This window comes from Sinocyclocheilus grahami, unplaced genomic scaffold (genome assembly GCF_001515645.1).
Source record: "Sinocyclocheilus grahami isolate Dianchi unplaced genomic scaffold, SAMN03320097.WGS_v1.1 scaffold337.1, whole genome shotgun sequence".
NCBI classification, from domain to species: Eukaryota; Metazoa; Chordata; class Actinopteri; order Cypriniformes; family Cyprinidae; genus Sinocyclocheilus; species Sinocyclocheilus grahami.
The window spans coordinates 152878-158324 of NW_015505516.1; positions in this window are offsets into that span (position 1 = coordinate 152878).

Sequence of the window (5447 nt, forward strand, 5' to 3'; positions counted from 1 at the left end):
TTTAAAGGCACAATATGTAAGATTTTTTTATTAAAATATCCAAAAACTACTAGAACAGTGTTATATATTTTGCTGACTTGTGTGCTTACATTATCCCAAATGTTTAGAAGAATGTTTAAATCCAGAGAAATAAGCGATTTTAACTAGTGACACGGACCGTGTCCATAGTGTCATTGTGATGCCTGCCAATGACATCCTAACCCCTCGATTTCCGGTTTTGTAGAAAACACGGAAACACCAAAGACGCTTTAATATGTTGTGCATTTTATTAGACAGGTTACGACCGTACAGAGTAGCATTATAAAAGAACTTTCAAATGTATCTAGTATGATAAAACAGCGCTGCTTTTTTCCCCCACATACGCACGACCGGAAGCAGCGGAAGCGGTCGACTGTGGCATAATAAAAGCTCCGCTGCTTTCGAGCCGTGTGTCGCGCTCGTTCAGTGGCCTCGTTTCGCTTCGACGGCTTTCAGCCTCACCCTGCTTCATTCTACTATGTTAATAAATCATCAGCTCATCCATGAACATGATTTCTGCCCGAGTCCCGTCGGATTGCATCGGCTGGGGGGATGAAGATGTCATCAAACTACGCCTTTGTTTCTTTGTTTATTTTGAATACGCACCCTCTAGCGGCAAAAATTACATATTGTGCCTTTAATTAGCTTTTCATGAACTCATGAACCCCTATTCTCTTCAACCCATGAAACCCTTTAATTTTAAGAGTGTTTATCACAGCGTCAACATGAATGTATTTACAAAATACACTACACGTTACTTTACAGAGAATTTATATTAAAAACTGGCCCATTGCTAAGGTAAGCATGCAGTGAGCACAAACTGACACATAGACCAAAGTAAGAATTCACATGGAATGAAATTCAAAGAAATTCAGCTGCTATACATGTCATTTTTATTGATAAATGTAATTTTTCAGAATGAATTACCCGTAATAATGTTATCGTACACACACATATGGGGTATTTTCAGAAATAATCAAACATAATCTATGTTTAAAAGGCCACCTACAGAAATGTTATGTTTAATTTATATATTTAATTAATTTAATTCAGTTCCCTGAATCACATTTCAGTAAATTCTTCTTCCTGTCATTCCAATTCAAATTCCAATTCATCATCCTATGGGGCGTGACCAATTCAATTCAAATTCAACACTAACGAAATCAATGGGAGCCAATCATTATATTCTGAATTTACCCAATCCTGCCATACACAGCTCCTAAAAGCTACTTTTTCTGATCATCAACCATTTCCACAGCCCGTTGGACAGTGTAGCACCACCCAGGGTGTCCTCGGCACATGCTCTGGCTCTCTAATTCTCTAACATCTTCCACGCACACAAACACAGTAGACACAAACACAACAGATAATGTGTTTTATAACAGTATAACACATATGGGGGAGATGTGCATCTCTGTACAGTGGTTACTGCTGATCAGCTCTCTCCACTCTCGTTAAAGGGACCCAGAACAGCTGGTGGTGGAGGGAGAGAGGCGGAGGGCTGCATTTGGGGAGTATTTGCCTCCTATTCTCTGGGCCAGATGGGTGCTGATTATTGGGAACAAAGCTAGAGACACTACGAAGCCAATTTGAGGCTCCCCTGGGGCCCATATACAGCCTATTAGCAAAATCCAATTGAAAATGGAGCACAGGACCCTATTAGAGGGATGTTTCTGGCATGCGTGATGCTTTTCCTTTCACCAGGGCCTGAGATATGCATACGTGTGCCCGATCTGGAACTGCTGCATTTAGAATATAGGAAACTAGGTGCATTTATCTGTAAATGGTGCGTCTTCGAACTGAACTGTTTAAGTTTTCACAGTGAGTACTTCCCCAAAGGCATCATCTAGAGTTTGATCTGAACACCTCTAATTTGATCCGAGCCTCTAATGAGAAACAGTTGTTAAATAGGACTCGTTCAATGACCCTCAATATCTAAACTTGAGTGTCATACACAATGGAATTAATTAGATATTCTCTTCCATGCCTTGTGGAAATGCACAGCGATATCCACTGAACTGTTGAGACCTTCTCCCGTCGTTTCAGTTGAGGACTCGTCACTTTTCCACTCGTCAAAGTTGGTTGGGTGTTCAGGTGGGGGATACGTGACTTGAGGGGCGCGATGGTCGTATGCTGTGCGTTAACCTTGTCTGGCACATTTTTCAGACGTTCTGCGCTTGAGTTCCTAGTGGGAGCTCCTGCGGCAGTGAGCAGATGTGTCCGGGTGTCTCTCAACATGTTTTTGTAAAAGTAAAACGCAGACTGGGTCTTAAATATTTCACTGGGTTCTAAATATTTTACAATTGCCTCTTTCTCACACACACACACACACACACACACACACACACACATTTACCATGCACAGGATAACTTGATTTCAGATAACACCAAATGGAACTGTAAAAACACTGACTGTTTTCAAAAAGGACACAACCCCTATCTATATTTGACCTATCGGTAAGCCCCTCCCCTCGAACGCAGATGAGCCAATGGCAGTTGAGTATCAGTACTGTAGCACGGGGACCGGAACTCAGACATCTTTAGGTTTAAGCGCCATAGAGAAACATTGGAAGATCCGAAGCTCTCATCGGTTTGATGGTGTTTATGCTACAAAAATAATAAAACTATGTGCCTGGGGTACTTGTAACACGGATTCCAGGTATCCTGAGAGGATAGGCAATGTAATTTGGAATTTATTTTATTATTCAACGTTCATTATTCACTCTCATTAAGTAGCAATTTTCATCTGCTCAAGCAGAATGTTAATGTCTTTTAATATCGTTAATATCTCTGGCTAAGACTAGCTAATGTTAAAGTTAGTGAGTTCATGCTAACTAACAAACCTAAACAGCTAACTATTCTCACGTCATGTACAGTGCAGGTCAAAAACACATAAACAAAGGTCTACATTTCAGTGACTCTCCATATTAAACTGGTTAAATATAAATAAATGTAATCTTACACTGCCGTACATGAACAGTGTTGATTCGGGATGTTGTCATTGCGATCGTGACGACCGTAACATGAGGTTTCTCCTGCTTACATTGTGATCTGTAAACCCTCGCTTCCAAATTAATCATGTTACCCACCATATTTATTTTAAAATCATTTATATATCCCTCTATGACATCCAGTATTTAAGTCCTACTTGAATGCTCCTCGACGATAGGTGCTCCTTCTCTGTTCAAAATTTATCAAAAACATCTTGGGATAAGGTTTGTCTGAGGCAGCAACAGTAACTAAGGGGGGCGGGGCTTACCGATAGGTCAATTGGTTGCTGAAATGGATAGCCCAACCATCAAAATGACACCAGTGATTGAGAAGTGCTGCAGTGTTGGGCTAGTTGGAAACACATAAGAAAATATGTTAACATGAAATTTAAAAGTTTGAACTAAAACTAAAATAACTTAAAATGCCATATAAACACCATAAGGAATATTTTGAGATCAGTTCAATCAACAAGATCAGTTCAATCAACATGCCCCTCTTTTTCTTAAAGTCACAATAAAATGGAAGTAGCAAGAGATTTTTCTTTCCTATTGTGGTGAATATCAGAGTAAAACAAATGATCAAAAAGATTTGGTTCTATCCATCAGTTGGTTCAATGTGTGCTTGCAATTGATTGTAAGTAAGGGGCGGGGATTAAACAGACTAAATTAATAACCTCTAATTAATTTATTAAATTAAAGTAAATTAAATTAGTAACCTCTTTTTTTCTAAAGAAATTATCTTTTTTTTTAAATGGATTAACATTATGCAATAAATGTTGTTGACTGATCTTGACTTGTATTGAATCAGGAATATTCCTTTAACGGATGTACATATTCATCAACAATAATTGGCCTCAACCTTGCACACTGTTTCCTTAAGACAGAGGTGACAAAATACTCAATTACAGATTGTGTCAATTACACTTGGACAGAGTAATGAAGACTATAGCTCAATTATAATGAAGACTATAGCTCAATTATAACTGAGCATGTAAATGAACGTGCAGTCTTTACACTAAATCAACCTACCAATGGTTTACTTAGTATCTGAATATTTAGCTGAGATATAAAACAGGGCATTAAACAAATGAAAAGTTACACACTTCACCTTTAAGCTAAAAAGATTCTCTCTGGTCAAATTGTCTGCAGGCCTAATATGTCCTGTGCAATGCAAGATTTAGTCTATCAATCACAAGAACCATGAGGTCCAACCCCAATCACTCTATCATTATGGATATGTCCAAAGGGAGTTGTCCTTGTTATGGACAGTCAGCAATTACAGGCACTCTCACCAAATGACTAATGAACCACCATCAATAACTTGGAACCCAGGACCTGACATCTGCATTGAACAACCACAGTCAGCAAATTTAGCTCTTCTGCTTTTATCTTCTCTCTCTTGAGCCCTTAAAGGGCTAAATGGTAGAGAAGTGCCCTCATACAGTATGTGCGAGAGAACTGATCCTGGAGCTGTCAAAGAGGTGATGTCCATGCTAATGAACTTTAGTTAATCCTGACATTACCAGTCCGATCACACTTTGTGCTAAGAACCTTTTAAACCACAATGACTCTCCTGAGACTATCATCATAACCATGAGGAGGTTAATTAGCATTTCACATTTAACCTTTATTTAAGCATATTTACCAAAAAAGGAGGAAGTTACTTTGATCGGACAAGATGTTAAGGTTTACCTGGGAAAGTTACAATATTTAAGATTTATGATGTGATAACACAGATGTGTCACTTTTATTTAAATCTTTGAAGGAGTCATATCATGCCTATTATCATTGAATTATTATTATTATTTTATTTTTTTCATTTACAAGACACTTACAATGCAAGTCATGGTTTCTGGTACCAAAAAAACAGTGATCCTTTTATGGACATTTTCTGACTCTTAAATGTATTTATTTATTTATTTATTTGTTTGGTTGTTTAGCGGATGTGTATGTAAACACCTTCTTTATATTTCAGTTGATTAACAGCTGAAATCAGGCCAAATATAGTTTGCACAACATCTGGGCAACATATATGGTGTATGTATATGACAAATATATCACAATGACAATATAAAGTGACAATAGAAATTTTGCAGAAATGTATTATATTAAAATAAACTTGCACTGCAAGACTGCTTGGAGTTAACACTTTAGAGTGATATACAAATATGCATGAATTAGAAAATAAAGGGCAAGTTGTGATGGATATTAAAAATAATTCCATATAAGATAAAAACACTACAGCTTTTAGCCATTTTTAATAAGGAAAAAAAATGTAAGTGCACGAAAAACCTAACATGTAATGAGGAAAATAAATAATCCTAGTATATATAAAAATATATTGCTATAACAATAAAATTGTTATAGCAATATATTTTTATAAGGGAACAAACACAAATTTTTTTGTGTGGTGGGACCAATGAAAATGTTGACAGGGCA